The sequence below is a fragment of the Pithys albifrons genome, chromosome 4 (genome assembly GCF_047495875.1).
Source record: "Pithys albifrons albifrons isolate INPA30051 chromosome 4, PitAlb_v1, whole genome shotgun sequence".
Lineage (NCBI taxonomy): Eukaryota > Metazoa > Chordata > Aves > Passeriformes > Thamnophilidae > Pithys > Pithys albifrons.
Genome location: NC_092461.1, coordinates 73,754,193 through 73,778,701, shown reverse-complemented (window position 1 = coordinate 73,778,701; position 24,509 = coordinate 73,754,193). Strand labels below are relative to the sequence as shown.

Genomic DNA, 24,509 nt, shown 5'->3' with positions numbered 1-24,509 from the left:
AAACTCAATATCTACATTGGGAAAGATTAATATTGCCCTATGTGGCACTGATTTTTTTTTCTACTTCCACTGACTACAGGTGGTGACTATGTGATCCTAGGTTACCTGTGTGAGTAGCTCAGATGTAGCTATCTACAGCTCAGACACCAAAAAGTTAGATAAATGAATATTGGTCTTTTGATACTATGAACAGAAAAGTTGGACTTGATGATCCTTGTGGACCCCTTCCAACTCATCATATTCTGTGTTTCTGTGAACAATGTTTTTGTAAGATTCACTTGTATGTCAAACAGAACTAATACAAGAGCACAATCAAGACACAGTTTAAACAGACAACCAATTAGGTTACTTTCATAAAACAGGAAAGACCTTGGGACATATCATTGTTCTCAATTACTCAAAACAAGGAATGAAATCATCTTATTTTACATTCTATCAAAGTCTACCAACTACGGGGCTATCACAGTTACTATTCTGATGTGAATGGCATTTAAAACTTTGAAAGATTCCCTTTTCATTCTCGCACAGGACTCATTTGAAAATTTCTTACAGTTCAAAGGGATGGAATAAATGAACTTTGTTCATTTCAGTTCCACACCATTTTTTGCTCCAGTGTATGCCTCCAAGTCTTAATTGAACATCTAACCCTTTTGCTCCATCTGGTAGAATATATACACAGAGTAGGAGTAATTTTAAAGTGGTTTTGATTTACTATAATTTACAAATTCATATAGCTTTTTGCTATCTGCTTAACATGGCACACCCTTACCCAGTCCCTTGCCACACTAATTAACCAGCTTTAGGTTGTCCTAGAATTTCTTACCCTTAGATTATGAAGGATAAATGCAGAGATGAACTATCAGATGAACATGGAATCGAGTTTACATTCCTAGCAAATTAGTTAAACTAAGATTACCTCTCAAATTATTTAATCTCAAAACTGCAGTTACCTTAAATTTACATAAAACTTAAATCCTGAAGATGGCAGCATCCTGACCAAACCTATATACAGACTTCAGTGCATGCAAAACCGTAGAACATGACCATGCAATTACAAGAGTTAATTTAACATTAATGCCATATATGACCTTTTAACATATATAACTAGGAGTCTGCTCTGTACTAGTAGTTATTTCAAGTATTTCCCATTGAGTATTTCCTGGGTTTTTCTCTTGAGATGTATTTTTCCTTTAAAAGTCTTTTAGCATTTCACACTACTGGTCTTCATGAACTACTGTGAGCATTACATACAAGAAATGGTCAATTTTTAACATTTTTTCTTGATTCTTTGTTTCAAAAAGGGCATTTTAAATAACACAGATGTGACTTTAAAGCCCTCTTCATAATGTGAAATGAACACTGTAGGGACTCCCTATTTTTCTACAAGTTTTTTTGTTTGATTTTCGTTTGATTTTTTTGCCACTTTATTCTTCATAGTTACTAGCTATGCATGTGTAGACTGGCTGGTTAAAAAAAAAAAAAAGGAGGGGGTAAGGGTTTCACCCACCCATGTTCCTATGTATCCAGAGGCATGAATCACCCATTTTTACATAAGCAAATTTTTTCAAACTGCCTTTGGTAACTAACACTTGAGATCATACTAAAATCAGGGAATAAACCTTTTCTTTGACTAGACTCAAGTCAGAAAAAGAGTTACATGTTGCTGTTGAAAATCTCTGGGACAGCCAGAGGGAATTTCACTCTGTCCCCAGAGGAACCCAAGCTCTACTTCATCCTCATCTACTCAAAGAAAACAGGCTTTTCAGAGAGGGCAAGTCCAGTCTCTCACACTTGGGTAAGCAGGACAAACCACCTCATACCAGTAGCATTGCTATGCCAAGGTAAAGCAATGTATAGGCACGTTCCCTTGTGCTTCCTCTTGGAAGAATTTACATCACTCCTTAGTAATGGCTATACCTAAATGTTGCAAACTAGCCCTACGTTCTTCCTTTGCCATGTTCTGATATGCAGAGCATATTTTCCAGTCCAACAGGACTGTCTCTATAGCACAGGCCTCTGGTTGTCAGGTTCCTGGAGCAGAAACCTTCAGACCAGTGTTCTGCATTTGGGTTTCATTCAGCTGGAGAGAGTGGCCTGGCTTTCCTGCACCTCTCCCAATGTGCTGCTCTCTCAGAAGCACCCAGCAGCCACCCAGTACCACAAAGCACACACTATTTAATTAGAAAAAAAAAAAGGCAGTTCGGAGAATACATGCCTTAAATCCATTGAAATAGCTTGAATAATCCTTTGCTTACCTGCTTGTCACGTTTTTTTCCACATTGAAATCCTTTAGAGGGTTTGTCTCTGTCTTGCTCAGTGTTACATCTCTCAGTGATGAGATCTGAAAAATGCCTTTTCTCTAACACTGGAACTGAGATTCACCACATTTTCATATTCTCCATCTTGTAACGCTTCCCAAACCTGGCCAAACTAGTCTATTCTAATCCCAGAGGGCAACATTTCAAAACAGTTTTTTTCTGCTTAATTTTAGTATTGGAATTTACCCTCATTATTTTTAGTTCCTACAGCAAACATTCCCTGTGTTAACAGATAAGCTGGGAAGACTAACTAACAACTCTGTACCAATGCACATATAACTTCAGCAAAATCAGGATAGTTGCTACTGAGAGTATTGTGCTCCCATAACATCTGCAATATTAGCACAGATGACACTGGTACTGGCAGCCTGTTATTTGTGCTGGGGAGTTTCTGATGCAGCTTCTATGGGATTTCACTCCAAAAAAAAATTTTATCAGTTCTCTCTGGCAAAAAAGGCATCTGTCAGAAATCCACTGTATTACCTCTGGCCCCAGCTCTGCCAAGGCAGAGTTAGTTCATTGCTGGTGTGGTCAGTATTATAGCTGTGGTTTTGTTTTCACCTTGGCCACTTTGCCCTCCAGACGTGCTTGTAGACTGAGATGTGAAGAAAACATATTGGAGTGTATCTCAAAGAAAGCTGCAATAGCTGAGTGGCATTCCCTCAGCTAATGGCAAGTATTAGTGACCTGCCATTCTGAATGATCAGTAGGATAAAAATAAATATATCAAGGAGAAAAAAAATGTATAATAAAGGACAAAATTTAACTGAGTGGATATGAGGCCTGTGACTTCCTTCTGTTTCTGAAATCAGCCTAGACTTGTAGAATAACCCTGAGTGTAACAGTGTATAACAGAGTGTATTAACTGGACTGTGCCAGACAAAGGAATCACTAGTCAATCACTAGAACATAGTCCTTTCTGTGCACCCTTTTTCAGGTGCAACTTGTCTGTGTCGTACCTCTATATCCACTCATCTCTGTGGAGTGTCACACAAAGGAGGGAAGCCCAGCTCTCTACTCCTTCTTCTACTCCCTTCTCTCTAAAGAGAAAAACTTTCAGAAATCTGTTTTCCTGATTTCTATCTTGAGCTTTTACCTCAGCTATGACTAGATAAGCCATAAATACTTTACAGACCATTCAGATCTATCTGAGTGATAAGCAAGTTTGTCTAAATAGTTGCTGCTTAAAAGCTTTTCTAATGACTGGTTTAAATCCTCATATTTTTAAGTTAAAATTTCACCTGTTCCTGATGACAGATGAAAGTATACCACTGTGCTGAGTGGAGTGGAGTTAGTTTTCTTCAGGGTAACTAATATGGGGCTGGTTTTTGGAATTGTGATGTGGATTTGACGAGTGGAAGTTCATTTGGTCTAGGGAAAAAAGGCAATTGCAATTGTGCAATGCAGCCTTTTCAGAGCACACAGGTTAAAGATACTCAAGAGTATTTTAAAAAATAGTAAAGAGAAATGTACCTGTTCTCTTAGTCAAAAATAGAAAGTTTTAGCTTTAAATCTGGTTGCTGCACGTACAAAAAATTATGCACAATATTCTTCTGGTAATGTAAAAGTGGCTGGAATTCATCACAGAGATTTTCCCCAGTTAAAATTAGAAAAAACACCTGAGAAAAGATATTAGAAGTAGAATATAACTTTCATAATAAAAAAGGCAGATGTTTGTACTTGATCTAATACATATAAACAGATATTTTCAAATATTTCTCTTTATTAACCTAAAAGGACCAAGGTGCACAGCAAAGGTATTTATGTGTTCTTCTGCTTTTATGAATTCTACTCAGAGAAAACCTCCACATGAAGTGCTTCAATTGTATCTGAATCTCCAGTTATTAAATAGATATTAGGCGTTCATGGGAACCAATAGCTTCAGAAAATGGTTTTTAAATCAGAGTGACTTGGCTTGGGAGTTTACATTGGCACCCATCCAAGCAGAAATATCCAGAAGAGCAAATTACACCTCCACACCCAGTTAGAAAGTCTGCAGGTATTAAGTTGTTTGCTAAGTAGAGTCATTGCGTTAGTAATTTTAGCTGTGTTCGTTCTTTGTGGAAGGCAACAGGCTCTTCCAGATAGTTTCAAAACACGGCAGGGCAAAATTTGATCTTATTAAAACTAAGTTTCTACATGAACTGTTGCTTCTTACTTCACAAATTTCCTCTGCTCTTGTAAGACAAAATTATTGCTAGTGTAGCTTTCTCTGTCAAATATTTTTTCACAAACATTTATTTCAGAAACTAACAAAAGTCTTTTCTTTAGGGAAAACAAGCAAAATCACAATGTTTGCAGCAGACTCCTTTGCCTGTCTTCTTAGCCTTGTTAATTTAAATTTCTCCCAACTGGAAGAAAACCTCCTCTATCTCTTGCGGAAAAGTTCTGTTCACATTTTATTTCTTTACATTTAAAATTACAAAGTCAGTAAATCAGATAAATGCTTCTTAAGCTTCCTTAGACTTCTGAATAGAATGCATCAGGGCTACGTAAAGTTGTAGCACAATTCTTATCAAAGAATACCTTATTAGAGAAGTCGTGTTAGAATTTTTTCTTTTTTAATAGATTAGTCTTCAGAAAGCAAGGATGACTAAATTATTATAGTAATAATAACTTGTTTCACTTGTCTCTTTGATGTTGCACTAGGAAAATTCTCTTGGAACTCTGAAGTGAGTGAAAAAAGCCATATCTTTTCTCTGCAACAGCAATCAATCTTCCCAGCTAGTTTCAGGGAAGGACAAGACTTAACTCTAACTCATAAGTGTAACTGAAGGTAGAATTCAGTTCAAAGACCAATATACATGTAACCAACAAGCCCAACTTGTTCGTCTGGCTCCATGGGACTCCTCGTATGAGGAGGAAAAGCAGGATTGTGATTTGTAGAGAGAATCAGTGCTTTAACTCTTGCCATATGAAACCACAATGCAACCCAAAGGAATTCTGCTGTGCAGTACCTAGTGAAGGTAACCTTCCTAACAGAGGACTCCAGTGCAATGCCATGCCCTCAGTCACCTGTATATCTTCAGGGTGTCTGCAGACTACTGACATAACCTTGCAAGACATGTAGCTGTGGCAACCAGACATGCAGGAATTGCAGGCACAACTCTTTCAAACTTCCTTTGCCTTGCATACCACTGCAAAATTGCCATGCAGACTCCTTTCCTCTCACCGCGGAGCTCAGCTGTCCCTCAGGCTCAGTGAATACTGACACTGGCTGAGGCAGTTTGAATTATGCCAGCTCTCAAGAGTGATTCATCTTTCTCTTGTCCATGTCTCAAAGCATGCTCAAAATCAGCATATTTCAACTCACATATGGTTTCTAAACCAAAAATCATTCAGCTGCCATTGGTGTGGACTGTATGAATAATTTCCAAGTTTGTGGCATGAATGCCTTCTTGTTGGCTGAATTTCTAATCTGCAAATGACAGGATAGATTTTCTTTTATCTTCTCATACCTCTGTAGAATCTCATAAATTCAGCTGCAACATAGACACCAGAGCTCGTTTTGCAAGCTATGCAAAAGTGGGCTGGTAACCAAACTAAATAGAGCACAAGCCTTGAGGCTTCTTTTCTAGCCAGTTGTCAAAACTTTGACACAATCACTTGTTTAAGGCACTGAAATGACCATAGACCATGAGCCTGATGGAATGTATGGTATTCATTTATCTCTGGAAGTTTATATGTCCTGCTTGATGAATTAGAGCTATAAAGTGATGAAGTGAAAGATGAAAAAAGCTGCAAAGGAGAAAGAGCTTCTGCAGTTATATAAACTGCTTGGAGGCCTGAGTTCCCCAAGCAAAACCTTTGAGTGAAAATACTTTCAAGGATGAACAATTGATCTTGTACCTGGTCGAGTTGCACCGTGATAGTGCTCATCTCCAGTGTGATTTCTAACAGCTGCTCTAGAAAATGACAGTATTTTCCATTTAATGAAGCTGAATTGTGACTAGATTCCTGACCCTGTGTCACAGAGGAAGGGTGACAGGAGAGGGAATGAGCCACAAGTACATCCTAACCACAGAATCATCCTTTTCTCTTTTTAGGAGTCAGTTTTACCTCTGTGCTTAAGTGCTTAAAAAATTCTGAGGATGACATGGCAATCAATTTACAGCTTATATGGCATGTAAACAGCCTATATTACAAACTACCTGGCAACTAAGTGCAGTTTGTTTATGTATTTGCTTTGAATTTAGCCAAAATGGTAATCTAGTGCTGCAAGGTCACTGCAAAAGCTGCTGAAGAACTGATTTAAAAATCTAAAAGGCAAGGTTTAGAATTGGACCTGCTATCCAGCTCACTTAAGTCATAAAACTGTTTCTGTCATCACACCATGCAGAATAACTTCTATAAGTGGAGAAATCTCTGTACAGTATATTTCTTTGGAGGGATGGAAAGCCAGGTCCCCGTAGGGCTTCAGCTGATGCTCTGACTTGCTAAATGTCATCACTGTGCGCTCCCTTTGTAGTCACTGGGAGGAGATAAGTATCTCCAGTAAGTAATTGAGATCTTGGACACTGATTCAGCTTCTATAGGTGACTTCCTCTCCACTGACTGCACAGGGAGATAGTGTTTCTATTTGATTTACCCAAGTTAGGTGCATTAAGTTAAATGAACTCAAAATTCCTCCACACTAGCCAGGGGGACCCCACTGTTTTCTTCCATCTTTGTTTCCTTTTTTTTGTCCTGGAAAGCAAGTTACACAGATTTTGTATTTAAAATACGTGTATACCCTTCTGTGAGTGAGAAAGGCATATATAGACTGGGCAAAATATCCTTTCCTCAAAGAAATAGTAAGGTTTATTTTTATCATTATTCACTACTGCACTTTTACCCCAACGATTTTAAGAGTGATTTGGGACCACTCTTTTCCTCTTAAGCCATAAATCTTATGCTCCTATAGATGGAGTTTCCAGCCTTAATGATGGATTCAGTTTAGGTGGTGAAAGAAGACATATAAACCCCTTCTCCTCCTCAGATACGCATATTGCCTTTCCAGTTATTTCCTTCTGGGAAAAGGAGTCTCTCTGAGGGATTGCTTTTCCAGTGAATGATTGCATGATGAAAGGAGAAGGGTGAGCCAAGCAGACTGTGGCCTGGTGTGCATGGGATTTATGGTGGGTAAAATCACAATAGCACAGTAGTGTTTGGATACAGAGTCTAACATCCCTTCATCAATCACTGTTGCAGTGACAGCTAGTTACAAGTTTTTGACTGAATTGCCCACCTCTTTCTCTTCTCTCCTCTCAAAGTCTGTTGTTGGTAGGATGTATTATGTATTTACATCTAATTGCATATTTTAGACACAAAGAGAAGGAGAATAGGGAGCTCTTGATTAAAAGATGGAGACTGCTTTTGTAAACAGAGACTGAGGAAAACATCTTGTAGTCTGTGACTTCTTCTAGAAGGAGCAGTGAGTTGTGCCTCGTGCTGGTGTTATCACTTCTGACTGGGAGCACAGACATCCACAGGTATTTTCATGGGCCATAATTATGTACATGAGTAGAAAATTTTGGCATTAGAGTACTCTTTAACATCAGTAAACTAAGCAAGACTCCAAATATTGAATCTGTATACTAGAGAAATACAAGTTGTAAATGGAGTCCAAATTTTTGATGGAAATAAAATAAATATTAAACAAATAACCAGGGGGAGCAATGGAATCTCCAGTATGCAAAAGCCTTAAGTCAGGACCAGGTATATTCTGAATTATGTACTCTGTCTCTAATGCATGACAAGTAAAATTATTTTAATTGTCCCCTCTAGCCTTAAAACATATGAACTGCTTCCTCTGGAGCAGCAACCTAACCCAGCAGGACAAGGGGAGGGGGAGTTTACTGTGCCAACCACTGCTCTTAAAACCACACCCCAAAGGAAAGGTGCTTGAGAGGAAATTGGTGTGGTAGGTTAATGAAAGGCAACAGTGACAAACACAGGGAGAGGATTCATTGGTACTGCTCTCTGTACAAGCACTATTTGCAGCAGCTGGGGCAGGAGGACCAGGAGAAGCATCCGGGAAATCACAGAGAAACCAGGATTCAGGAATGTTCTTCCATTGGTGATGGTGGTCCAACTCTCTAGTTTTACTTCCTATGTCTGTGCAGACACTATCCAAGTGCCACCTTTCATGAAGGTGGTACCTTTATTCCCCAGGAAGAAGTATAAAGTGCAAACTCAGCTCACAGCAGCCACCACTAATTACTTATTTGCAGATTCCTCAAACTTTTATGGATAGATTCCTCCTATTCAAAAACTGGTTGAACCTGCACTGTATACCTTTTTGAGGCAAGGAATAAAATTTGAAGTGATTTAGAAAAATTTGAAGGTTTTGGTGACCTTTCCTCAAATCCTTTCAGCTTGATGGTAAAATGTTAATTTTTTTCCCAAAAATGAGAAACTCTGAGATTGTGGCAAGAGGTATATATGCATCAGGTAATATTTTCCAGCCATTTCTGGTGATCAACAGCAAAGTACAGCAGAAATAGTGTCCATAGTGGGACCTGGGTTTGCTAAGGTTTGTTTTTGTAGTACTGGCTTTTTATTCATAAATCGTGATTGAATTTTAACAGGATTCTTAGAAAAACTGTTCCCAACCTCTAATCTATGGATTTGGTGTAAGTGGAAAAAGCTGTGTTTACTAAAGAGAATGACAGTCTGCTTTTTGTTTTCTTAGCAATTTCCATACCAGACTACCAACTGTGTCACTGCTTTTCTCAGCAGCTTCCTAAATCCAGTTGTACCAGTAGAGTGAGGTTGACTAATTACCTTTCTTTTAGCTGTTTTGACAACTGTTAAGCAAAATACTATTAAGTTATTTTAGAATATCATGTATCTTACACAGAGGGAACCAATAGTATTCATAATATACAAAGTTGTCCTACAAGCATATTATAGACACCTAGTCCCATTATCCAAAACATTAATCATTCCTTTATTCTAATAGCTGGGGGGTTTTTAGATTCTTTACATTTCTGGGTTGTTGGGGGTTTTTGCTGTTGTTTTCAGCTCTGAAATACCTGAGCAATTTTTTGGAGGGATAAAAAAAATATTTATTTTAAAGAAAGATTCTATTTTTTATATATATCCTATACCACACAAATGTTTTCTTATTTCCAGGGCCAGGACTTGGACTCAATGACCTTTGTGGATCCCTATAAATTCAGGTTGCTGTTATTCTATGATTTCCCATTGGCGTTACTATTATTAATACCATTGCCACTAATATCAAACAAGTATATAACACTGTGATTTTTATGAACAAAACAAGTATACAACACTGTGATTTTTATGAATGTGACTAAACCCAAATTCTCTTTCCCATAGAATGAAAAAGAGAAGTTAAAGACACGCACATGCCTGAAGGCTGTGGTCTTATTTGCATCACAGAGACAGAGGTGAGACAGCTTCTGTGACTTGAGTGTTGGAATGCAAGGACCCAGGCTCTTTAGGAAGGACAGATAGGGAAGGCAAGGAGGCAGTGTGGCCCTCTAAGTCAGCGACCAGCAGGAGTGTATGGAGTTCTGCCTGGGGACAGATTAGGAGCTGAATGAGAGCTTATGGATCAGGGTTAAAAGGAGGGCATGGACAGATGACTTTATAGTGGGCATCTTCTACAGACCACAGGACCAGGAAGACTGAGAAGATGAGGGTCTCTTTAGACAGATATGAGCAGCCTCATGTTCACAAGCCCTGGTCCTCATAGGTGCACTTCAGCCATCAGAATATCTGTTGGAGGGACAACACAGACATCCATGAGGTTTCTGAAATGCACTGATGGTAACTTCCTTCTCTGACAGAGGAGCCAATGAGGAGACGTGCTATGCTGGACCTTATTCTCACCAGCAAGAAGGGGCTGGTGGGGAGTGTGAAGCTCTGGGGGAAGTTTGGCTGCAGTAACCACAAAATGGTGCCATTTGAAATCCTTGGGGCAGTGAGAAGAGTGCACAGCAAGCTCGTTAGCCTGGACTTCAGGAGAGCAGACTTCGGCCTCTTCAGCCATGTGCTTGGTAGGGTACCAGGGAATGAAGTGAAAAGAGGCCCAAGAAAGATGGCCTATCTTCAAGGATCACCTCCTCCATGTTCAGGAGCAATGCATCCCAGCGAAGAGGAAATCAAGCAAAAACACCAGGGGGCCTGTGTAGATGAACAAGGACTTCCTGGACAAACTCAAACGCAAAAAGGAAGCCTACAGAGGGTGAACACAAGGACAGGTAACCAGGGATAAATATAGAGAAATTGTCCCAGCAGCCAAGGATCAGGCTAGTAGAGCTGAAGCTCTGAGAGAATTAAATCTGGCCAGGGACTTAAAGGCAATAAGAGAAGTTTCTATAGGTAAGTCAGCAATACAAGAAAGACTAGCAAAAATGTTGGTCCTCTCCAGAAGGAAATGGGAGATCTGGTTACCTGAGATATGAAGGAGGAGAAGGTGCTCAAGGATTTTTTGCCTCAGCCTTCATCAGCAAGTGCTCCATCTGCACCACTCAAGTCACATAAGGCAAAGACAAGAACTGAGAGAATGAAGAACTGCCAGCTGTAGGAGAAGATCAAGTACAAGAACAACTAAGGAACCTGAAGGTCTACAAATCTATGGGACTTGAAATGCATCTGCAGGTCCTAAGGGAACTGAACAAGGAAGTGGCTAAGCCACTAACGATCATGTTTGAAAGGCTGTGGCAGTCCAGTGAAATTCCCACTGATGGGAAAAAGAAACAATGGAAACAAGAAAGACCCAAAGAACTACAGGTCCGTCAGTCTTACCTCAGTGCCCGGCAAGATCATGGACCAGTTGCTCCTGGAAACTATGCTGAGGCAAATGGAAAATAAGAAGATGATTGATAACAGCCAACATGGCTTCACTAAGGGTAAACCATACCCGAAAAATTTGGTGGCCTTCTATGACAGGAGTACAACATTCGGTTGGGATAAGGAAAGAGCAACTGATGTAATCTACCTGGACTTGTGTAAAGCATTCAACATTGTTCTGCATGACATCCGTGTCTTTAAACTGAAGAGACATGGATTAGATGGGTGGTCAATTAGTCAATAATGAATAGGCTGAATGGTCACAAATCAAAAAATTGTGGTCAACAGCTTGATGTCTGTGTGATCAGTGATGAATGGCATTACTCAGGAGTGGAAGAGACTAGCACTGTGTAAAATTCTCGTTGGCAGCATGGACAGTGGGACTGAGTGCACCCTCAGCAAGTTTGTTGATGACACTAAACTGTGGTGACACACTGGAGAGAAGGGATGCTAGTCAGAGGGACTATGACAGGATTGAGAGGTGGGCCTGTACAAACCTCACCATGTGTGACAAAGCAAGTGCAAGGTCCTGCACCATGGGTCTGGGCAAGCACAAACACAGTTAGGGCAGGGAATGGATTGAAAGCAGTCTGAAGAGGACATGAGGCTGTTAGTTGATGAGATGTTCAACATGAGCTGGCAATGTACACTTGCTGCCCAGAAATCTAACCACAGCCTGGACTGCATCAAAAGAAGTGTGACCAGCAGGTCAAAGGAAACAATTCTGCCCCTCTGCTCTGCTCTTGTCAGACCTCAGCCTGGAGTGCTACATCCACCTTTGGGGCCCTCAGCATAAGAAGGACATGGACATGTTGGAGCAAGACCAGAGGAGGTCACAAAGATGATCAGAGGGATGAAGCACCTCTCCTGTGAAGACAGGCTGAGAGATTTGGGGTTGTTCTGCCTGGAGAAGAGAAGGCTCCAAGGAACACCTTATAGCAGCCTTCCAGTACCTAAAGGCACTGGAATGATGAAGAGGGACTGTTTTACAAGGACATACATTGATAGGACAAAGGGGAATGGCTTTAAACCAGAAGAGGGGAGGTTTAGATTGACTATATAAGAAATTCTTTACTGTGAGGGTGGAAAGGCACTGGAACGGGTTGCCCAGAGGGGTTGTGGCTGCCCCATCCTTAGAAGTGTACAGTGCCAAGTTGGATGAGGATTTCAGTTACCTGGTCTCATGGAAGGTCCCATATCAAGAAGGGGTGGAACCAGATCATCTGTAAGAACCCTTTCAATTCTGTGATAAGAGGCTTGCCATTAACTAACAAAAAAAAATAGACACAGTTATTAGTCCAATTATAGTCCAAAGGTGAGAGGGCAAAAAGTATATATATTGTTAGCAGAGTGGCATATCCTTGCCTAACAGACAGAATCCTCTGCATTGCTTCCTGGAGCTGCACTCTCCCAGTCAACTTGAAGTCAGTGCTTTGCTGAAATACCCTTGGGTTTCATACACATTTCCAAAACTAGTTTGGCAGACCCGCACTATTCAGGTACCTGGCTAAATCAGTGGATGAAGCATCCTGCCTTGCTGGAGTTCAGCTTATCACTTTGGATGTGGTGTAGAGAAACTGTTTATCAGCTTCCTGAGTGACTGGCTGTCTTAGGTGTATGCCAGTACTCAGTGCACTATAAAGCCACACCTCTCCATTTTCAACACTCTTATTCCCTCATTCCCTGTCTAATTATATGTGCACTGTCAGACTCTTGAGAAACCAAATAGATAACTTGCAAATATCATGACAACTCTTCCTTTTTCTCTCTCTTTTTTTATTCAGTTTGTGAGGCATCAGCTTTATGTCTAGCAGGGACTGAGACATTTTTAATGTTTAATCTTTGCTTCTTCTGACAACATCCTTTATGCATCACAGTCATAAAGGCATAAACTGCTGCCAATGATTTACTTTTTACAGAACAAAACACCAGTGTGAAATCCAATAATTGAGGATTTATCTTTGTTCTTAACACCTGTGTTGTTTGGGGATTTTTTGTTGTTGGCTTCACCTTCTCACCTTTTGTCTTTGTCTAAAAGAAACCAAAATGGTTTAAAAGTTTCTTAGAAACTCAGTGATGGAAATCTGTAGGTCAGTGGCATGTGGTTTTTTCCTAAACTTAATACAAGAGGCAGCTCTCTCTCAAGGTCAAAGTTCAGTGCATCCCTAGCTGAGAAACGGATGTAGAGGAAAGGCAAGGAAGGAATGACTGTGAATTCAGCAAAATGGCAGACAATATCATCTGAAGTTGCACAGGTATCTCAACACCATTTGGGAGATGGAAAATATTTATATATTCCCACCATAGTCATTAATTTTTCAATGTGTGTTCAACCTTTCTGTCATATTTCATACACGCATTAGATATACCAACTGATCAGAATTAGCACCTGAAATAAGCTGTGTCTTCCATAGCATCAAGGCAGCTCTCAGAAATGACACCAGAAGGGAAAGCTGGGGAAGAGGGGAGCATTGTAGAGGTCTGGAGAAGGAAGATCCCCCACTGTGGGTACCAGGAAAGGATCTACCACAGTGACAAGGTCCACCCTGTGGGAGGTCCCTTTGATACCCCCTAAGATGCTACGGGGGTCAGCACTAGTCCCTGTGTACATCCTGCCACTGGGCCTCTGTAGCAGGCATCAATGAAAAATAGTCACTTTTAGATTTGCATGGCTCAGGTTTGAAACATTTTAGCCAAAATACCATGCAAACAAAACTGGGGGGAAAAGAAATATATATATGCTGGTTTAAAAAGATTTTCTAGAGGTAATTTTCCCACATAAACCACCAAAAGGGGGAAAATAACACAGAAAATTAAAAATAAATAAATAAATAAAACCTCTTGAGATTAGTCAAGATGGAGAATACCTATTTCCCTAGATTTTCTGATATATGTTCAAGTTATTTAAACCAAGCATGACCTAAAAATTGTCATGTGTCCTTTAGATATCACACACAGGAAGTGAGGACCTGCCTTCAGTTTTTGCAGTCCTATTGGCTCCCCCCCATGCTCAGAGGCAAGGCTTTAATCACCATGCACATTGGGAGCTGCAGCTGCTTTGGGGATGGTGTCTGTGAAAACTGAGAGTAGACAACAGAGAGCAGGAAGTTTTCATAGGTATAGTAAAAGATGCATTAATTAAATTGGGGAGCACTAGGATCTGAAACTTTGCAGAGGGTCAATGCCTTTCCTCTGTGTTACAGTGACCAAATGAGAAAATTAGTCTCTTGAGATTCAAGAAGAAACAGAAACAGGTTGATCTTGTGGATAAAATGCAGCACTCCATAACAACTCTAAATCTCTACATTGTATACACAATGAATGGAAATTAATAGACAAATATTTTTGTAAGAAGTATTGTAAAAGAGAAGCTTCAATAAATGCCAAACTGGATATTTTGCTTGCACATAATCTCAGTTATACATGTAATCTCAGTAATTGCTTCCTTCTAATTAGACTTGTAATAGGTACCCAGCCCAGTCTAGATGTTCTTCAGCAAGTTGTCTGAGATGTCCATGGGCCTGATTGCAACAGAAGCTGACACAGGAACAATGGAGTAAAACATACTGTGAGCCTGTCCATCATCAAGCGGCCAGCACAAGTGTTGGCCACATCTTCAGTTCACACACAGTTTAGAATTTAGGCATGGATAAATCCCACCTGCCTAAGTGCCTGCCCCACACAAGACCAAAGAGGATCATGTTAGAAGTACAGCCACTGCAACTTTCTGTATAGTCAGAAAGAGACATCTCTGGGGGCTTACCTTTGAGCTGTCTTGAGCAGTGACACTCTATTGACTATACATCTATTTGTGAGGCTTACTTTAGGCAAGTGATATGAACCTAGGCTTTCAAGGAATATAAAGGAAAGCTGATCCACAGAGCACAGGAAAACAATAATAGACACACAGCTTACTAAATGCTGATCAGTCTCTGGTGATCCCCTTTAGGCTCTAGGGGATTTATTTCTTGGACTGAGGGATGTGAGAAATCTCTACCATCTGCTTTTCAGCAAAGCATTTCCAAGGCCTAGGAAATGAGACCATTTCAGGTCTTCTGGTGTTCAAACACATGTGGGTCAGGAGAATAAATTAAAAACATGATTCACATAATTTAGGACTCTGAGTTCATGGATCTGTATACCTGCCTTCTGTGGAGGTACTTCTTGCTCTACGTGATTACATAAATTAGGGAAACCCATTGCACTTACAGAAGTAGATTTCCCCTCATGGGATCTATTCCAAAGTTCAGTGAACTCAGACATCCTTTTCCATTAATTCAATAATCTCTGGGTCAGTCACTTCCCAGAGATGAAAGACAATCCAGAACAACTGGAGAGATAAAACAAGCTGATCTTTATTTCCAGCAATGCACCATGTTAATCCTTAATGGTGCATAATGACTGTTATTTAAAGGGAAGGCTGACTCTTGATTAAAAGAGAAGTTTAGCATTCATTCTTAGAAGGTATGCTCTTTATTTTGTTGTGTAAGGAGCCATCATTCAGTAAGATGCCAGTACATGACCTGGAGAAGGTGACTAATGAACAACTACTTGCTGCTTCTCATCACAGAGTGCATTCAGTGAAATAATCAGTTCTCATGTTTAAAACAACAGAAGGAAGGACTTTTTCTCTTTGCACCTAACTAAATCTGAGGAACTCATTGCCAGAGGGTGTTTTGGTGGTATAAAAGTGTTAAATCCATGAAGAAAGGTGCATCAAATACTGTTAGGCATAGCCATATGGATGTAATTTCCAGCTCATGAAGTTCCTGACCACCAATGACTCTCTTCCATGAGCTCCTTTCTGAACTTGGCTACCACACTAAGCAACTGCAGTTGGTCACTCAAACTCAAGCTGTTAAGCTAGAGGGAACTCTGGTCTGATGTCTACAGCTAGTGATGTGATACCTTTTTATGCCATTATCTCCACTTAGTATTTCTATTAAGACATCTTCTCGAGTTCAGTGTACAACCACAGAACATACAAAGATCCTCTGCCAGACATAATGCTTTAAAGGCTTTGCCAGAAACATAAAAACAATTCAGATGCCTACATTACTAGTGCTCATATAAAAGCAGAAAATAAAAATCCCATTGTACTACAGAATTTGATGTGTAATATGTTTTGTAAATAAAATGTAAAACAAAAGTACTACATTATGGAAAATGTCTAAGACACATATTTCAGGCTCAAGCCCGAGCGTGGCTTCTTCAATAAGAAAACAATTAAAAACCTGACATCTTAAAGCGTTTTTGTGGGTAATGTGGAAATTTGTGATCATTTCATCAAAACTGGTCATTGAAATTGAGAGAACAGGGATCACTACTTAGTAATTCAATATTTTCTGTTGGTCATAGAGTATTGTAATACCACGGCTCCCTCTCTTCAAAGGAAAAAGAAAATAATTTTAATTTTACTTAGTGATTTTCATGTCTAACTGTTAAATTTTAATAAAGCACTGTATTAGAGAGATGATTTTGACCTACTGATTACTGTTGCCAATGGTGATTCTATAATAACGACTGCTGAAGCATATGATTTCCATTTTCTTATTGTGCCTCAACCCCAAGATGCAGGCTACACCACAAAAGTATGCCTTGAAAATAAAAGACAAGGTTATCCATGCACCAAAATAATTTGGAGGGGCAGAGCAGCACCTGAAGTCATTACCAATGTAGTGATGACTAAGATGCAAAAAAAGCTCCAAGCAAATGGCTGCTTCTTCAGGGACCCAGTTCATGTGTGAATAAGGCTGGATTCAGAATATCTTTTGCTATTAGTCATGCAATTCACACAGCAGTCACTGCCTGAGTAGTCAGATTAGACAAGAAATTGCATGCTTTGTGTGCAACTCACTTACTTGGATTATATAGTCAGTCAAAAAGAAGCAATCACACTCCCAGTAGTGCCATGACAGCTGATTTGTTAGTGCTGTGGAAGTGCAAATGCTCCTTGAGCATCAGCAAAGGCAGCAGATGAAGATTGGTGACCATGCCCTGCAGCAGCATCTAGAAATAGCCATTGCTACCCAAAGGCTGCACTGGGGCCTCTGCAACCACCTTCAAGCATACTCCATTAGAGTACAGGCTCTAAGGGCTAGAAAGAAAAGCCCCGCTTTCCTTTCTCTCATCTGTCCCTCCTTTCTTCCCAGGAAGAAGGGGTGGTTGAAGGATTAACTCTCCTCCCACCACATGTGAAGGCATTGTAAGGAGCGTCACGCAGAAAAATTCCTGCTACGTCTCCTCTAGCTCCACTTCAGTGAGAGCTGGAGTAAGAGCAGCCTTGTCTGTCTGTCTCTCATCTGCCCATCCTACTGGGCATTTTTCAGGGGGAAGGAAACACATCAGGGAGTCTGAGATAACACAGTTATCCAGAAAACCAGGACTTTGTTTGAATCAAGGTGAATGTGACATTCAGTCATGTTCTCTTGGCAAGAGTGGAGAAAAGTTGAGAGTAGAACTAGGTTGAGAGCACTATGCTGCAAGGGATTACTTGTCTTTGGGTACTGAATGAAGTAAGACTGAATAACAATATAACATTGCTCAAGATTTCGAATCCATGGATGCTTTAGTACAATATATTTAGAGATGGTGAATTTGTTTGTGTGAGTTTATACATACATTCCTGGCTTATTTAGGGCCTGAATATGGACTTGAATTACACATACAAGGATTGATATATGAATGCTGACCTGAAGAAATCCAAATTATCCTGTCATGAATGATGAGATTCTCAAGCTTATACACAGATTTTATCCTTGCTGTTTACTTTTCCAGTTCTTAAATTAAATGTGTCCTTTCACATCCTTTGCTTAAGACAAAACTTCTGCAGTGAGGCAACACCACCGTTCAGAAAATGGCTTTTTTTGAAATTAGATGGGAATTTTTAGCTGAAACTGTTATCAAAAAGCCAAACACACGTACCTTTGTCTTTCTAACATCCACATTGTAGAAATGTTCAATGTCAGTATAGATTATTCATTTTAGTTGAGAGAACAAGCTGCAAAACTGTACTAAGTACCCCCCATTTTCATAACACTGGAAGTCAGTGAAAGTGTTCCTAAAGCCCAAGAAAAAAGGATTAGCAAGTCAGCTGAGAGAGGAATACTGGAAGAGTAAAGAAGGACTCCAGAGATAGTTTTATAGGTTTGCCCTTTTTGCCCAGGCAAGTTTCTTCTCTTCCACTTGCTTATCTGAAGCCAAACCTGCTTAAAGTGATATCTTACTTGGCACTATCTAAATCAAATTAACCTATAACTGATATAAGTGTAGGGGCTCATGCTTTATGTTTCTAAGCCAAGATTTTCTGCTTGTTGGTTTGTTGTGCTGCTTTGGTTTTTTTACTGGCTGCTAAATTAGACTTCTAAAATCATCTTCCTTGGAAGAGATGCTATGATGCTGTTATCTAACAGGGTTTGCTAATTCACAGGCCTGATTTTAGCAGCACTAATCTGGTGCTCCTTGATATGTTTCAAAATCAGGCCACTTAGATGCTTGGATGTGACTTCACAAGCCTGTGAAGTCTTGGTAAGAGCTTTTAGAAATGTTGTTTGAAGTTGAGCCTCCACTTGTCACAGCATTGGTCCTGGGTAGCTCTATATTGCTCTTATAGCTCCTAGATTATTATTTTCTTGCTTCTTTGACACTTTCTCCATCAAATCTAGGATTATGATTCTTCTTTGCCCCAGCACAGATGTTCTCTTCATTATCTGTAAGTAGGATAGGTCATGAGATTTTTAATGCTCTTTTAGTTAAAAAATACACAGTAAAATCAAATGTTTCAAATTAATTTTAGTGTTATACCCTTTAAGCACTGAAAAACTTCATCCAAACAGTAAAATATAGACCATGTTTCAAACATTATTACTGAGTTTTATTTATCCACATTGGTTTAACTACTCTACTCTTCTCAAAACCTAAGTTTAACCTCCCTCGCATGGACTTCACTGGATTTTTTGGGTTTGGGGTTGGGTTTTTGGGGGCGGGGGGGTTGGATGGGATTTTTTTGCTTGTTTTGTTGGGGTTTTTTTAGTTTCTGTGATATAAGCCTTTGGAATTATTTAAATTTCATAAATATAATCAGACAACACTAAATATCTTTCACGTAACATGTAAAAAAAATGAAACAAATAATTAAAGATATAATAACATTGAAATATTTGCAATATAATATAAATTGTAGGTTATTTTTTGTTTAATAGGCTATAATGGCTAAAAGCTGTTTGAAAACAAATATGTACAGATATTTTATTTTAGAGATAAGAAAATATAAAATGAGTCAGTGAACTTGGCTTCATCAGAAGACAAAATTCACTGGCTGTTCATTATAAATAAAAGGAAAATTTTAACCCAAATTGCGAGAATAAGAAGGCAGCTGGGAGATGTTAACTACTTCAAAAAGTAGCAGGTGACTACTACCCAGGGTACTAATAAATCTGAGCATTTTTCTGTTGCTGTCGACTTCAAATGTTTGAAAGAAAAGACAGACACCATCTCAAAGTGAGTAATTTTACAATTGCATTGCTCTAAACATTCTTATTTCAGCCTACTTCTTCTTGTATACATTCCATGCATCATGTTCAATTTTTCTAGTTTTATTGCCAGGCTGTCTTCCTAGTGGTGTTCCTAGGTTTGCCCCATACATTTTTACATTTTCAGCGACTCAGAAATGACATTGTTACCGTCATGATTATTATTATCAACAATCACTAACAGCAGTAAGCTGAATGACTAGGTTGTAAAAACCCTCTATTCTGAAGAAAATGAAAAATTGCCTTTGGCATAATCCTGCCAAAATCAAGTTCTAACATTCAACTTCACATCCAGACAGATGGGTCGATAATATAAAGAGAAATTCTTTTGTACTGAAATGAATGCTTAGCAATCTGAAATAACTTTGACAGGAGAAGCCCATTCTGCATACAAGTTTTATCAGCAACAACAAGGATTCTGATGATATTTGAGATTTCCAAAACACATCAAAACATAAAGTATACAATGAAACACAGACCTGTGTATCAAAAGCATTGTAAAGTGGGTCTGTGTGCCTTAACTGTCAAAAAATTCCCAGGCACTTCAGCTCCATAAAAGTAAAATAAGATATAGCAGAAGTGAGTGCATTTCCATATGCCACCTTTAAGTTATCTTCAAGTGCAGCAGGTGAGACAGAGTCCTGTCCCTGCTTTGCTGAGGTATTTCAGACCAGTCACTTCATCTTGATGTGTCTGGGGGTCCTCATATTACAATAAGGCCAATCATGCCAGCTTCATCACACACCCATTTGATAGAGCTCAGGCCATTTCCCATTTGCCTTGTCTTGCCATTACAGAAAATCTCTTTTTGAGCCTTTCATATAGGTCTGAATATAGCATTGATAAAATAATTATAATCTACATTCCTGAGTGACTACCAGAAAACAGAAAGTTCACAAAAGGCTTAGGCTGACTTTCTCTGGCCGAATGGAGGTCTTTGTTAAGTAAAACAGTCTCCAAGTAACTGCTGGGTAAACATGCTTTCTTTAATCAAGAAGGTAAAGCTACAGCAGAAAAGTTTAGTTGTTTCTGTTGTGGTTTTTCTCTTCCCACATGGGAAGACTTAAGTTGGGACTGCAGTATTAGTGGGTGTGTTCGTGATTATCTCATGTAGATACAAGACCTTCTACAGGGGAATTGCTCGTTGATGAGTTGATGACCTGGAACAAAGGCTTCCCCTCCAAATCTCACAACAGGAACAGGCATGAGTCATATAGGGGACTGTGCCAGGAGGGGTGCAGGACAAAATATTTTCCTGTGAGATGCTCAGAAAGTTGACTGAAATGTCATATAAATGTATGTGTGTATATATCTATATATCTATATATAGAGATATTTGTGTGAAAATAAACTGAATCAAATATGGATGAAGCAAGTTTGAAATCAGCTGTGAGCTTGGGCTGATGATGCAGTCTTGGAGGCCTATTTTAAAAAAATTACTCAAGAACAGTGTTTTAAAAGTAATGAGATCACTGCCACAGATAAAGGGTGCTTTTTGAATCACTGAAAAGTGTTAGTTACCGCTCATAAATGGAAGTCACTAGGATCTGGACTCATAGCTGGTTCTGTAATATCAGCAGGTGACTGGCTGAATTTTTAGGTACCAAAGAACAATTTTAAATCTTTCATGAAAAGTCATCTTTTAATTAACTGCATTATATGCCAATTATATTTTTAAATATACAGCTCTTGTGCTAACAAGAGTAAGAGGAAAAAAAAACATAAAAACATACATATAAAATATAAAGGAGAAAAAAGTTCCAAAATATTAGTGGATCCCACTAATTCTATTTTATTAACTCCATTATTCCCAGAGAGCAATAGACAGTGGATTAGGATTTCTTCTTCAAGCTGGATCAAACTACTATATATTTTTCAGTCATTTTCACTTAGCCTAAATGAAAACTCCAAAATTTTTTAAATTTTTGATTTCTTTAAAAAATCGTTAATGAGCAAATTACATTTTTGAAAATTTGAACATTTCTTTTGAAATCTTATTTAAAAATACACGACAAATTTTCCCATTGAAGAATTGCACTAATTTATCTTTTCCAATGAGTCCATGTGCACTCTTCATAATGAAGTATGAGACAGAAAGATAGTGTAACAGCTGTGGCTTTTGTTTTCACTTCTTCTGGGGCTATTACTATTGGTTTGAGGCATTTTACTGTCTTTTTTATATCAAATTACCTTCTGTTACAATAAAAAATTTGACACAACAAAAATGGGTTATTTTGTTCTGTAAAAGAACATGCATATTTTGCATTGGCAAGAAATAACTTCTTCTATCCAGGGGTCAAAATGGAAATTCAACACCATTAGGAGCAGTTTTGATTGATACTCACTTTCAGCCTTTCTTGGTTTCTTATCAAGGCTCCAGTATAGTTTTCACATGCAGTGACTTCTTGATAGACTAAACACAATGTTTTATCAATCTTCTTTCAAGAATATTCCAAAAATAGTCTACTGATTCAACTGTCTGAAAGTCTGTAGAGAAGTTTGAGAACTACTCATTCTAAAGATCTGTTTGCCCTTATTCTATGACTACTGGTCCACTCCCTGTTACAAAATCAACTATATAGACCTAACATCAGATGAACAAAAAGTCTGTTAACTATGAGTCCAGTCACATTCAAAAGAGCCAGTCAGGTTCACAAATAGCACAGTTTACTGAACTTTGGATTGCCAGTGATAAAAGCATTAACTGCAGAATAGTGTTAAAGGTTCAAACAAAGGAAGGTGGTGCTGGAAGGAGTCCCTCAGAGAATTTTTCTCACCCTACCAACACAAAGGTTTGGGCATTGAAGTCCCAGGACTGAGGGCAAAGGAGTCGTTGATGACTTCAGATTCCAACTGAATGGTGGGGTGGAGGGGAGAAACAGAACCCCAGCACCTGAGCGTGGGAGAGGTTTTTCTCCTACATATTGGCTTGACTGTCAGGTTTTTGGGCAGCTGCAGGAAAAGAGTCACTGCTTGCTTAGCTGGTGAGAGCTTTTCTGGCTCTGCTCTTTGCCTTCCCCCCTTCATCTCTGGGCACCCTGAGCTTCAGAGAGAGAGAGAGAGAGAGGGAGGTTTACAGCTGCTTCAGGACACACTGCAGACCTTTTCTTCCTGGGGACTGACTTGGACTGCAAGGAGATTGGTTGGGTGGACGAAGATGCAGCGGTTCGGGACCCTGGGGAGCGCATGCAGCGGCTGGATCAGGACCATGGGGGCTTTCGGATGGATGCTTCCCCAGTTTAAATGTTATACCCTTAGTGTGGCTACCCTGGTTATTTTTCCCTTAGTCGTTCCTTATCCAAGTTTCCTCTTCCCACAAAACCCTCCGAGTCACAGCCCCTGTCTTGGCCCGACCCGGCTATGGGGGCGGTTGCCGGCGGGGCCGCCCACAAGGCGCTGCTGGAGCCCGGGCTTATTTATACCTTATTTACCACTACTGTGTAAAGTGCCAAGGGTGGGACTGTGATCAAACGTTCCATTCTTTTTACTCATGCTATACAGAATATTTGTTGGTAGGAGGTGGACTTGGTTTGCAGAAAACATATTTGGGTATCAAATAGAAGAACAAGACCACACAACTTCCACTCCATTCCAAGCTCCTCCCTGATGCCATGACAACACAAAGTACAAGTCCTCCATCCAGTCTGCATATCTGCACCATGGGCTTCATCATGTATTGAGCCCATTTCTTCACTGTTTTATGCTTCCAACACTTCAAACACTGTCTATTGCATTAGTAATATGGATATTTTATACATTACTGCAACAATGATCATATCAGTCTGGTATAAAACAGTAAAAAACATACAAAAATAAAGGTCAAAATTCTGCAAAACAAAACAAAAAAAATAACACTCCAAACCAAACATTTGAAAAATCTAGAAGGAAAAATATTTTTAAATTGTTATTTTTGAATATCTGACTAAGCAAAAGTTCTAAAGTAAGATACTTTGGTTCATAAAAGGATATGCATATTTTATATGTGTAACAAATAACTTTTTACTTAATCTAAAAGCAAATTTTAGATTGTTGAAAATTTCCCAGAAAAGGGAAAATCTAGATGCAATCCATTTAACATTGCCTGTTACAATCTGCCTCACTGACTCACTGCTTGGCATGTTTAGTTTAGTGTTAAGAGATGAATGACAATGGGGATATGCATGGCTTGCTTTGGTAGCCTCAGCCAGCTGCAAGACACGAAAGCATCCATGCTATTGGCATGCAGATACAGCATGCTGCAAAGCTGCTTACCCAGCAGGAACATGGGACGTCATCCTGACAGGTGCTGAGTAGCTCCAGAGGTGCTGAGACCTCTGTTCCCAGCTTGAGTCTAGTCCTGGGAGATGCCGAGCTCCATGGAGGGCTCAGCATGGATCCTGCACACCAGTAATATGGCATTTTGTGGGATGAAGTGTGCACCCTCCTCCCAGCTTCAGTGCCAGAGCAGAGAGTCACTCTTAATTCTTTTCTTGCAATCTCAGGTTGGTTAAGGTATCCCAGAAACACAAGGAGGGACTTACAACATCTCTTCTGCAGACCAGAGAAACCTATTGCAGAGCAAAGTGGGGAATCTTCTTTGATTTCTCTGTCACCCATGGAACTATGCTCCTGCCATACAAAATGAGGCCAGAAGCGTGCTGTGTGGGCACATCCTCCCTCTCCTCCACTTCCTGTTGTTTTCAGCAGTTCTCCAGTTTCTCTGGGATAGGACATATGTGCATCTCCCTCTCCACTGTGCCAGCGAGAGCACAACCCATTGGAAGAGAATGGTATGGCATGAGGAGGCTTTGCGGTTGGTGAAAGCAGAGTGTCTTCTTCCTCTGCTTTAGATTTTCTAGTGGCCTCATGAATGAAACAC

At 39.6% G+C, this 24,509-nt stretch overlaps 1 long non-coding RNA gene across 1 annotated transcript in view; it reads right to left on the bottom strand.

The window, feature by feature from the left end:
• LOC139671571 (uncharacterized) overlaps positions 1-24,339 on the bottom strand; it is a 47,698-nt gene extending 23,359 nt beyond the window's left edge. Inside the window, exon 1 of the long non-coding RNA XR_011697752.1 lies at positions 24,172-24,339. This is a non-coding gene — a long non-coding RNA (uncharacterized lncRNA). The remainder of the gene's footprint in view (positions 1-24,171) is intronic.
• Positions 24,340-24,509: the final 170 nt, after the last annotated feature.